Genomic DNA, 12,844 nt, shown 5'->3' on the forward strand with positions numbered 1-12,844 from the left:
TCAGGCAAAGCATTTATTATTAAGACTGGAACTTTGCCTGCCCTTACAAAAAATATAATCACATGACTGAGAGAGGAAAAAAAAAAAAAAGAATAACAGAAAGATTAAGCGACATTTGACAAGCAAGTAAAGCAGAGGATGGAGAAGATGGACCTAAACATAGCAGAGGTTTGAGAAAGGGGGATGCTTGATTTGAGTCTTGGAGTAAGTAGGTTAGACAGGTAAATAAGGCAGAGACAGTTCTAGTCATAAGTAATCATAGGCAAAGGCAAGAAGACATGTGAATCAGTAGTGTGTTTTAGCAGACAAAATAGTTTAGTATGAATAGTGCTGGGCAAAGTAACCAGAGTCAACCTCAGTAATGTTTGCAAAGGAGTTTGGCTTTCATGTATAGGAAATCAGATGCTTTAGGATGGGTGATGGGTAGCACTGAATGAAAGATGAAATGTGTGTCTAGTAAGTTCCTCTGGCAGCACTTTGTAGAGGAATGGCATTTTTTTCTTTATTCACCCTAAATTAATTAAATACCTATTATGTTTAGGACACATGTTACCTACTGAGGAAAGAGCAAAATAGACCAAGTCATTTCTGTCTGGAAAGAGTCCTCAGTATAATATGGTAAATAGTCAAATGAGCAAAAAGTTAAACAGAAATGTCAAAGCCCTAAATAAATAATAATAATAACCATCACAGAAACAGAATTAATATTAAATTAACCTTATATGATAAACACTGTATATGCAGCTTACCATATTGTCATGTCATATATAAGGAGGGCCAGTTACAGTTATTAAACAACTACACTTGTATCATTTTGCAGATGAAAAAATTAAGATTTAAAGTTATTAAACAATTTTTCTAAGGTCAAACAGCTGGTAATGAGAGATCTAGGAATCAAAACTAAGCTGTTTGAGACTTCTTTCTAGCTCCTAATTATGAAGTATCTTGGTAAAAACCCTGAAGTAAAAATAACTCATCTGGGAGAAGATGGGAAATTACTAAATTTTACTAAAAATTTACTGAGTAGTAAAGTTTACTCAGTAAACTAGGTACTGAGGATGAATAGAAACTTATTGAACAGATAAAGGAATAAATCCAAACAGATTACACATATAAATTTTAAAGGTACCTTGCCATTAAACTCAAAAATTATAATGCATGCTTTTATTATGTTAAATCAGATGATGTATAGTTATAAAATCAATCACTGAAATTTTTAGTTTTGTGGTCTCTCCATAGACCTTGGAGGATTTAAATTTTTGCATGTATCTATCAGCTACAATAGCATCTGGCCTATTTTAAAATGAAAGTTTTTTTTTCATGAACTCTGCAGATTTATAAAATCATATTGCATCTTTTACAGAGTCTCTTTTCAGAGTTAAAATTGTAACTTAATGTTCATCACGTTGGTCAAGGAACTTAAAGTTTTCACTGTCAAAAGAAATCATGTTATCTCTTGTTAGATAGGAATAAAGTCCTGAAAGTTGGGTTTTCTCCTTTTTTCAATGCAAGTATCTGACTTAAGCTTTGATTGCTGGGCCACCTGGTTCAAACAGGGTCATCTCAGAAAAGCACACTGCCAGACACACTAGATAAAGATTCAGACTATCTCCCCTAAGTCTCCTTTGCTTTACAAATTTAGGTTGATTTTGATAACTGACATTGGAGCCACTTGTTTTTTCTCTTCCAGCTTTACATTTCCACTTTTGTGTTTTAAATTCACCAATAAAAAATGCTGCTGCTGCTAAGTCACTTCAGTCCTGTCTGACTCTGTGCAACCCCATGGACAGCAGCCCACCAGGCTTCTCCATCCACAGGATTCTCCAGGCAAGAACACTGGAGTGGGCTGCCATTTCCTTCTCCAATAAAGAGTGAGCCTGTGGAAACCCTAGGTCCCCACCATCGATTAACACCAATAAGAGCTGAACTGCAGGCATAGTCCCTCTCTCTCTTTACCCACAACCTCACTGTGTGGCCTGTGTAATTTCTATGTCCTATAAACAATAAACTTTTATTTTTCACAGCTTCCTGATGTTACTGCTGAAGAGTGTCTTGCAATCATAAGAACCACAAGAGCCGGCCCAGCCACAACATTGGTTATTGGTGGCCTGAGATTAGCACAGAACAAGATGTGCCTTTATTTGGTGCAATGCTATAACGTGTCACTCTTTGACATCACATTAATACTAGCATAATATATTGACAGACCTAGAGAATTACACCAACACCTTTGTTCCGAGGCAACTCTGGATAACCAACAGTGAAAATATCCACAAAATTCTTACCACATCATAACATAAATTGTCTCATCTGGAATAAAAACACAGACTTTAAAAGCCAAACCCACTGGGTAATGGAGTAGGTTAAAATTTTTGCCCTAACCTTTTTCAAATTATGTCATGTCCACAACACGGATAGTAGTTAACAACAGGACAGTGATCTCAGTTAGACAAGATGAGTACAGGGAAAACAAACTGTGTGCCCTCAGTCAGACTGAGTGGATTGGAAACCTGAGAGCACAGGGAAGCCAGGGGTCACAATTCTGTCAGGAAAGCAACAATGTAGTCAGGTAGGGAATGGACGGCAGTGCCAGTGATGAGCTGATACAGAAAACCAGGCAAACTTCCGACCTCTCTCCAGAGACAGGAGACAAGCTCAAATTATGGCCAGTGTAGGTCCATGCAGTGTTTTTGAATAAGGGGGAAGCCTGGAGGAAGGACAGATTGGGACACTCATAAGACTTCCAGACAAACACGTTTAGTGCCACATTAATTATTTCATATAGAAATTGCACATCACATGGCAATACTGATTCATATTTCCCTATCTGCCCCTTCTCAAAGTAGGCTGAAGTAGAAATTATTTAAAAATGAACTCAGTGTATCTTAACATCATTTCTGTTGATACAGATGATTTTAAAATGCCATTGAAAATCCACAGGGTTTGACGATTTCATACCATCTATTAGGACCTGATGCTTAGACTTGGAAATGAGGTAATACTCTTGGGTAAGCTTAATCCCCGAAAGGGTGCCTGCAACTGAAGCAGAAGTGGAATAATCAAGCTTTTCATCAACGTGCTGAAAGCCAGGGTTGTCATGAAACCATCTTCATGGGACGTAGCTTTCATTCCTTACGTTGACTTGGCATCCAGACCAAACCTCCATTCATTCCACAGCGACAACCATTCTCAGTTTGCATGGCACTCTACAACCCACTGGCCACACTTGCCAGAAAATTAAGTTACGGTCTCAAGTCTGCTTCCCAACTCCTGTTGGGAACGATTGCTTCTCAAACACAATTTCTCTGCAAAATGGAGGTCCAAATTCTAAATGCTATTTTTCAAAAGTTATTTTACTCTAATATTTTTGTTTAAAATATTTTTGCTGAATTTTTTCCATCTATAAATTCTGCCCTTATTTCAGTATAACAAACACTATTTTAGGGACCTGAGTCAGATTATTAAGCTCTTAAATATGCCTAAAATCTACTTATCATAGTAAGTACTAGATAATAGTAGTTTCAGTGTTATAGACTTACACTTAAACATTATAGTACACAGGAAACAGTTATATGCTAATCATCTTGATATGTTATACACTGTAATGCATTATTATTATTCACTTGCGATTAAGTACATGGATGTTAGCAAACATAAATATTAGCCATACAACTAAAAACAATGTCAAAGAATAACCAGGAAGAGTTCACAAACAAAAATGTAGGCCTTATTCTTTCCTACTAAAATCATCAAACAATAACATCAGAACAAGAATATCAGAGGAGACATTTTAAATAACAAATTTTTAAAAAAGAAAGAAAGAAAAATAAGATTTTAGTTTGAAAAGAGGAAAAGTAAGTGGTATATGATCAGTCAGGATGAAGACAGATAAAGTAAACACAGATCCTTCCATGGAGACCTCATATAAAACAAACCCTGAAGCCTTAAGGATGAGTATTGATTACTCTTATGATCCCTTTACACTGTGGGTCAGTGAAGCAGGGTAAAAGCACAGAGAGTTTCTTATAAGCAAGAGATGGGCAAAATGGGTCTATAATATGTTTGAGTTTACAATCTCAGTCTTTTCTAAACTAATGCTTGTCAGGAACACAACTTCCTACTCCAATGTATCTCTTACTGATTTTGAAACAAAATATGTGAAATAAAAATGCACTGCATCCTTCTATGTCCAGGAAAGTATATATACTCCAGCTACCTGAAATGAGTCCTCAGTGAAGACTTTCCCAAATTTCCTCTTGGAAATTCTCACTATAGCTGCTGATCAGATCTTCAACTATATGCTATAGGCCTTACTGGGCCTATAGTTCAACAGAACTGTTTAAGAACTCAATTAAAGGATAACAGAGTGATGAACTAAATATTAGTGGGCATGGCTAGTCATGTGAATGGCTCAGTTTTCTACTTAGATAGATGAATTGTTTATATGGTCTTTAAAGAGAAGTAAAATAAACTCATGCAATTCCATATATAATAAACCTGATGCGAATAACATGCATTTCTCAAGTACTGAACTCATGAACTCATTTCAGGCAGAACATGCAATAATAAACATGTCACTGTAAGAATTTATGGACAAACATGTCCAAATATGTATTTATACATTAATATGTTATGATAAAAATATATCAAATAAAAGGCAGTTTAGTATATATGTGTGCTTCAGATAGGCAACAACTAAAGGAAACTAGCTTTTACAATATTGTTGCATAGATTATCATTCTACCAAACACAAAAATATTGTTTTGAGACTTCTCTGGTGGTCCATTGTCTAGGACTCCTTGCTCTCAAAGAAGGAGGTGAGGTTCAGTCCCTGGCCAGGGAACTAAGATCCCACATGCAGCAACTAAAGACGGAAAATCTTAGGTGCCACAGCTAAGTCTGGGTGCAGCCAAATAAATAAATAAAGTATTTTTTAATATTGTTTTGTTTCATATGTTAAACGTTCCACTATGCAGTGACCCCTTGCATGCCAATAAGGACTTCTCAAAGATATGTGCCGTAAAAGTTTATGTTGAATCTAAGAAGATGCAAATCAAAGGGGAGTATTTTGCCTACAGTAATGAAAGGCAACCTCTGATCTGAATAACTGGAGAATGCCGTTTGGCGAGGGAAAACACTAGTACATGTCATACACATAGGGTTGATTCAGGCTTCTCTAATCATCTTCATATAAAGCCTCTTCATATCTTCAAAAGAGCCTGTGATGAAGAGTTACGACCTAACAGATTCAGGCAAAAAGGTTTACTCCTTGTTTTCTAAAGTACTAACATGCTTAAGGGAACAATAAGTATTTAGTTTAAAGGTAACACAGATAAAGACTAACCTCTCAACTTGTAAATTAGCTAATTAGTGGATAATGCGGATAATGTACAAGTACTTGACAAAGGCCTGGGCAGAGCTTCATTGAGAAGTAATTGCAGGTGAAGGTCAGATCTAAGCCATGTATCCTGGGTTATTGCTCTTGCATAATGCTGAATGCACACTTAACAATCAAATGGTTTTGACCCATTTTTTGCGTAAAAAGCTAAACAGCCATAGCATCAAATAGCTTTAACTAGCACTTACTTGTTAATCAAGAAAAGAGTAATAAATGAGATAGGAAAACATTTCAAAAACTCAAAGCATTTGCTGCCTCTTACAATCAACCCTAAAAAAAAATAAAATAAAAGTAAATATCTAATAGCTCATTTCTCACTCTATTTCATGCAAGTATTGATATCATTTGTTTCTTGAAGAGATTCTAAGCAATATATGAAGAAAAATTTTTCAAAATATGAATGTACTAAAGTCATATTGGCTTTACTGCTTCTGATATACACAACTGATGCTTAGTATATTACTGCCATATTAAATGAAACAACATAGCGTGAAAGGCCCTCAAGAGTCAATAATCTAAGGCACAAGGGTGGAAAATAAACACAAAGAGGAATTCTTTGAATTATATATATATATGTGTGTGTATATATATATATATTTCCTATTACGTATTGAATATAATTCAATGGGCTAAATCAACCAATGTTATTAAATCTAAAATTTGTCTACATTGACAATGGATGATGTATGACTAACCTCATAAACAGAGCTAGAGGAGCTTATAGAAATGGTAATGATACTACTGCAGAGCGCTCAGTCGTGTCCACATCTTTGTGACCACATGGACTGTAGCCTGCCAGGCTCCTCTGCCCGTGGAATTTTCCAGACAAGACTATTGGAGTAGGTGGCCATTTCCTACTCCAGAGGATCTTCCCAACCCAGGGATGGAACCTACATCAAATCCACGGCTCTCGCATCTCCTGCATTGCAGGCATATTCTTTACCTAGCGTCACCTGGGAAGACCCAATGATACTATTAACCAAGGGCAATTTAGTCAGTCCTTCCTAGGGCTTGACTGTGCTACAGGATTTTCTTACATTGTCTCAAAACTGTCTTCTCACGTTGGCACTGGTATTTGTGCTGTTTTACAAAGAAGCTGGAGGCCAACTTGCCTGTTATCATCATCCTTATTTAGCCAATGTTATACAGGAAGGAGCATTCAGACCTCTTGGCTGGCACATTTCAGAGCCCATCCTTTTAATCACCACATCAGGCTTTTCTCTGTTCAGGCAAATTGCAGAACACAGCCATTAAAAAAAATTTTTATTTATGTTCTTATTCAAACTGGATCTTTCTGGCTGACATATCATAACCATTCAAAGTTTAGAATAAATAAGAATACCTAAAGAAAATGATTTATGGGGTCTAATTATTTGACTGTGATTTCATTTATATTGTTCAATTGAACATATGTTACTCAAATGTAAAAAACAATGTTGAGTTCTTCTTTAAAAAGGGACGTAATAAAAAGGTTGCTTTAGGGAAAGTCAAATATTTTCCACGTCAAATGAATAAGAAAATAGCTGCGATCTTATTAGTAAAAAAAAAAAAATTAATATGTTGGCAAATTGAAGCTTTTTGTGACCCACTGATAGATCCTCATTTCAAAAATATATTCTCACAGAATATTCTATAGTCTAAAATAAAAGCACAGTGAAATGCATAAAGATCACCAAAAGAAACTAAGAAGGTGATTCGCTTTCCAAAACGCACTCATAAATTTAGCAAAATTATACTAAAGTTAATAAACAGCTCTATTCAAACCATTACACCTTAGTCTTGAAAGTACAGCACAAAAATGGAATCAGTGATACAACAGTTCAGATAGTTGTGAATTTGTTTGCCAAATAAACCAACTGCACTAAAATATAAATGTCTTGAGTGTGTCTTATTTGTACTGCTGAGACTAATTCAATCTCCCTCTCTGTATCTTTAGCATCTATATAACTATATTGTGGAAACACAGTGCTTTCTGTATACATTGCTATTGGTGTCACTAAAGCTGGGAATTACAACCTTGACACATCTGTAGCTCTTCCCTTTTCCTGCCAGAGCTGCTGTTTCTTGCATCTGCTTTGGCACGAATTCATCTCCAGGAAACACAGTTCCTTCCTTGGAGTTACTGTGTTATTTATTTTTTCTTTGCTGTTCTGAGCTGTGAGACCACATTTCCCAGAGGTTTGTTTGCCTACTCAGGAAATGAACAAGAGCCAAAGCAAGATGACTAGAGCAAGGCATAAAAGAAGAAAGTTAGACTGGACCAAAAAAAAAAAAAAAAAATCATAGTAGACAAGTCCCACAAGAAAAATACCAAAGAAACAAGAAATGCTAGAAAAACAAAACCCAGAAGAATGCAGCTGAAAAAGAGAATCACAATCTCACACGCCAAAACTTTTAAACCTCACTATAAACTATTTCCAGAGAAGGCAATGGCAACCCACTCCAGTACTCTTGCCTGGAAAATCCCATGGACGGAGGAGCCTAGTGGGCTGCAGTCCATGGGGTCAGTCGCGAAAAGTCGGACACAATGAGCGACTTCGCTTTCACTTTTCACTTTCATGCATTGGACAAGGAAATGGCAACCCACTCCAGTGTTCTTGCTTGGAGAATCCCAGAGATGGGGGAGCCTGGTGGGCTGCCATCTACGGGGTCGCACAGAGTCAGACACGACTGATGCGACTTAGCAGCAGCATAAACTATTTCAAATGTGTGTGTGTGTGCATATCTTAAATTTTGCTAATGCTAAGCAAATCTGTCCAATAAAAATAATTAAGGAGCAAATGAATACAGAATACAAGCTTTGTACAAAGTTTCTTTTTCTGCCAACATGCCTGTGTTCCATACAGAGTTATATTTGGCCTCTTGGACAGTGTGGATTTTTATGAGGGCGCTGACATTTTCCTTAAGATGAAAATGTTTAACTTTTATAATTGAGCTGCAGTTTAAAGTTGGGAGATGTGTTCAAAAGTTAGGATGTCTCCTTAGGATCAAGATGGGCATGTCAAAGCTCATTAAGAAGGGCCTTTGAGGTAAGCATTGCTGTCATTACCACTAGCGTGAGGGCCGACCCAAGTAATCTAACGTGGTACCCATTCACAATGCCTCAACTCTGAGATCAGAATTGATCTGACGTCCACAAGGCCAATTCCAGAAAGGGTTTCAGAATACATATGTTACAACCAATCACAAGGGTAAGGTACAAAAATGAAATATGAACAGTATTTTTTTTTCAGCTTTGTCGATTTACTGTTAAATTGACACTTCAGGCAATCTGAAACGGTGATATTGGCACTGCCCTCTTTCATTCCCAGAAAGTCGGAGTGAACCCAGGAAAGGGTTGGGTGCCCTGCTGCCCTGTGCATTCGCCTTATGCTGCAAAGCTTTAGGGACAGAGCTTTCCTCAAAATATACATGCAGCACTTATTATAGTCCCTGGAGCATGGGTGGTGATCAATACTTGTTTACTGACTGATGGAGACAAGTAAGACTGGTTGAGCCAAAACTTATAAACCAGATATTGGAAGTAAATGGATGCATTGCTCAAAGTCAAATAGCAAGAGGCAGAGGAAGAGACAGCTGCCATTAAATGCCCCCCCTCTGCTCAGTTCAGTTGCTCAGTTATGTTTGACTCTTTGCAACCCCATGGACTGCAGCATGCCAGGGCTCCCTGTCCATCACCAACTCCCAGAGTTTACTCAGACTCATGTCCATTGAGTCAGTGATGCCATCCAAACATCTCATCCTCTGTCGTCTCCTTCTCCTCCCACCTTCAATCTTCCCCCTCGGCTACAAGACCTTATTTTAGCATTTCACAATATTATTAAAAGAAATTACTCTTTTACTCCTTGCTATGCAGTTAAGGCTAAATGAAAGTCATAAAATACAAAATAAAATAAAAATGGAGAGGTGATACAAAGCAAGTTTCCCTAGAGACATGGGTTCTGATTCTGGCTTTGCTACTAACCAGCTTTAAAAGTTTTAGCAAGCTGACTTAATTGCTTTGAGACTGAGTTTTCACATTTCAAACCAAGGGTTTAGATTAGTGAATCTTCTAGATCTAAAATTCCACCATCCTCTTAATGAAATATCAGACAAACACTGTATGATATCTGATATCACTTGTATGTAGAATATAAAAGTTAATACAAATGAATGTCTATGCAAAACAGAAACAGACTCACAGATACAGAAAACCAACTTATGGTTACAAAAGGGCAGAAGGAGGTTGGGGTAAGGGATTAAGAAGTACAAACTACTGGGACTTCCCTGGTCCAGTGACAAGACCCCAACACAGGGGGCCCTGGTTCAATCCTGGGTCAGGGAACTAGATCCTGTGTGATGCAACTAAGAATTCACATGCTGCAGTTAAAGTTGCCTCATGCCACAACAAACACCCAGTGCAGCCAAATAAATGAATAAATAAAAATACTAAAAAAAAAAAAGAAAAAACAAGCTACTTTGTATAAAATAGGTAAGGAACAAGACTATATTAAATAGCACAGGGAATGATAGCCATTATCTTCTAATAACTTTCAATGGAATATAATCTGTAAAAATAGTGAATTATTATTCTATACACCTGAAACTAAATATAATACTGCAAATCAACTATCAGTTCAATTCAGTTCAGTTGCTCAGTCATGTCCAACTCTTTGTGAACCCATGAACTGCAGCACACCAGGCTTTTCTGTCCATCACCAACAGTTGGAGCCTACTCAAACTCATGTCCATCGAGCCGGTGATGACATCCAACCATCTTACCCTCTGTCATCCCCTTCTCCTCCCGCCTTCAATCTTTCCCAGCATCAGGGTCTTTTCTAGAGAGTTCGTTGCATCAGGTGGCCAAAATATTGGAGTTTCAGTGTCCTTTCAATGAATATTCAGGACTGATTTCCTTTAGGATTGACTGGCTGGATCTCCTTGCAATCCAAGGGACTCTCAAGAGTTTTCTCCAACAACACAGTTCAAAAGCATCAATTCTTCAGCATTCAGCTTTCTTTATAGTTGAACTAACACATCCATACATGACTACTAGGAAAACCATAGCTTTGAGCTTTGATTAGACTGACTTTTGTTGGCAAAGTAATCTCTCTGCTTTTTAATATGCTGTCTAGGTTGGTCATAAGTTTTCTTCCAAGGAGCAAACGCCTTTTAATTTCATGACTGCAGTCACAATCGGCAGTGATTTTGGAGCCTAAATAAATAAATAAATATAGTCTCTCAGTATTTCCATTGTTTCCCCATCTGTTTGCCATGAAGTGATGGGACCAGATACCATGATTTTAGTCTTCTGAATGTTGAGTTTTAAGCCAACGTTTCCCCTCTCCTCTTTCATTTTCATCAAGAGGCTCTTTAGATCGTCTTTGCTTTCTGCCATAATGGTGGTGTCATCTGCATATCTGAGGTTATTGATATTTCTCCTAGCAATCTAGATTCCAGCTTGTGCTTCATCCAGTCCAGCATTTCGTATACACTGCATATAAGTTAAATAAGCAGGGTGACAATATGCAGCCTTGACGTAGTCCTTTCCCTATTTGGAACCAGTCTATTGTTCCATGTCCAGGTCTAACTGTTGCTTTTTGACCTGCATACAGATTTCTCAGGAGGCAGGTCAGGTGGTCTAGTATTCCCATCTCTTGAAGAATTTTCCACCATTTGTTGTGATTCACACAGTCAAAGGCTTTGGCACAGTCAATAAAGCAGAAGTAGGTATTTTCTGGAACTCTCTCACCGTTTTGATGATCCAACACATGTTGGCAATTTGGTCTCTGCTTCCTCTGCCTTTTCTAAATCCAGCTTGAACATCTGGAAGTTCACGGTTCACATACTGTTGAAGCCTGGCTTGGAGAATTTTGAGCATTATTTTGCTAGCGTGTGAGATGAGTACAATTGTGCGGTAGTTTGAACATTCTTCGACATTGCCCTTCTTTGGGAGTAGAATGAAAACTGACCTTTTCCAGTCCTTTGGCCACTGCTGAGTTTTCCAAATTTGCTGATATATTGAGTGCAGCACTTTCACAGAATCATCTTTTGGGATTTGAAATAGTTCACTTTGAATTCCATTGCCTCTACTAGCTTTGTTCATTGTATTGGTTCCTGAGGACCATTTCATTTTGCATTCCAGGATGTCTGGCTCTAGGTAAGTGATCATACCATCATGGTTACCTGCATCATGATTTTTTTTTTGTATAGTTTTTCTGTATATTCTTGCCACCTCTTCTTAATATCTTCTGCTTCTATTAGGTCCATACCATTTCTGTCCTTTATCGAGCCCATCTTTGCATGAAATGCTCCCTTTGTATATCCAGTGTTCTTGAAGAGATCGCTAGTCTTTCCCATTCTCTTGTTTTGCTCTGTTTCTTTGCATTGATCACTAAGGAAGGCTTTCTTATCTTTCCTTGCTATTCTTTGGAACTCTGCATTCAAATGAGTTTATCTTTCCTTTTCTCCTTTACCTTTAGCTTCTCTTCTTTCCTCAGCTATTTGTAAGGCCTCCTCAGACAACCGTTTTGCCTTTTTGCATTTCTTTTTCTTGGGGATGGTCTTGATCCCTGTCTCCTGTACAATGTCAGGAACCTCTGTCTACAGTTCTTCAGGCACTCTATCAGGTCTAATCCCTTGAATCTATTTTTACTTTCACTGTATAATCCTATGGGATTTGATTAGCTCATACCTGAATGGTCTAGTGATTTTCCCCACTTTCTTCAATTTAAATCTGAATTCGGCAATAAGCAGTTCATAATCTGTCTGGATGGCATCACTGACTCAATAGACATGAGTCTAGGTGAACTCCGGGAGTTGGTGATGGACAGGGAGGCCTGGCGTGCTGCAATTCATGGGGTCGCAAAGAGTCGGACACCACTGAGTGACTGAAATGAACTGAACTGAATCTGGGCCACAGTCAATTTTAAAACATAAACATAAAATAAAATTCTATCATCCTCTAGCTCACAACTGTCTATATCAGCTAATAGACATGTATAAGAAAACTATTGGGATCCTCCATTTCTACTGCCTCCTTCTTGTCAATCATTATTAAATAACTAGGCAATAACATCCTTAGGTTTTCTCTGCATCCAGTTTGAGTCTCTCCAATTTATTCTCCATCCGATACCAAGTCATCTTTGCCTAGAAACACAAATCTGACCTTGGTATCTCCCTGCTAAAAATCCTTCTCAGGCTTTCCATTAGCTCAGGATCAGTTCCAAGCTCTGTAACATGGCCTTCCACAATCTATCTGCTGCCTTCCAAGTTTTACTTTAAGATATTCTCATTTTGGACTCTTTGCACTAGCTTCATCGGGTTTCCCTCTGTTGCACTAAAGTGATGCACTATCACCTCTAAAATTTGGTTTTTCCTTAGAACAACTTTCCCTTTTATACATTATCCAACTAATTCATACCATTTACTGTTCAGTTGCTGTAAAATACTTAGCAGATCGCCTTC

The 12,844-nt window shown here is 37.7% G+C and overlaps 1 protein-coding gene across 2 annotated transcripts in view; it reads right to left on the reverse strand.

Annotated features, from left to right (window-relative positions):
- The window catches only part of DPP10 (dipeptidyl peptidase like 10), a 771,622-nt gene that overhangs the window by 699,301 nt on the left and 59,477 nt on the right, over window positions 1–12,844 (reverse strand). The gene's annotated exons all lie outside the window — the stretch shown is intronic.

The sequence above is a fragment of the Capra hircus genome, chromosome 2 (assembly GCF_001704415.2).
Source record: "Capra hircus breed San Clemente chromosome 2, ASM170441v1, whole genome shotgun sequence".
Classification (NCBI taxonomy): Eukaryota; Metazoa; Chordata; class Mammalia; order Artiodactyla; family Bovidae; genus Capra; species Capra hircus.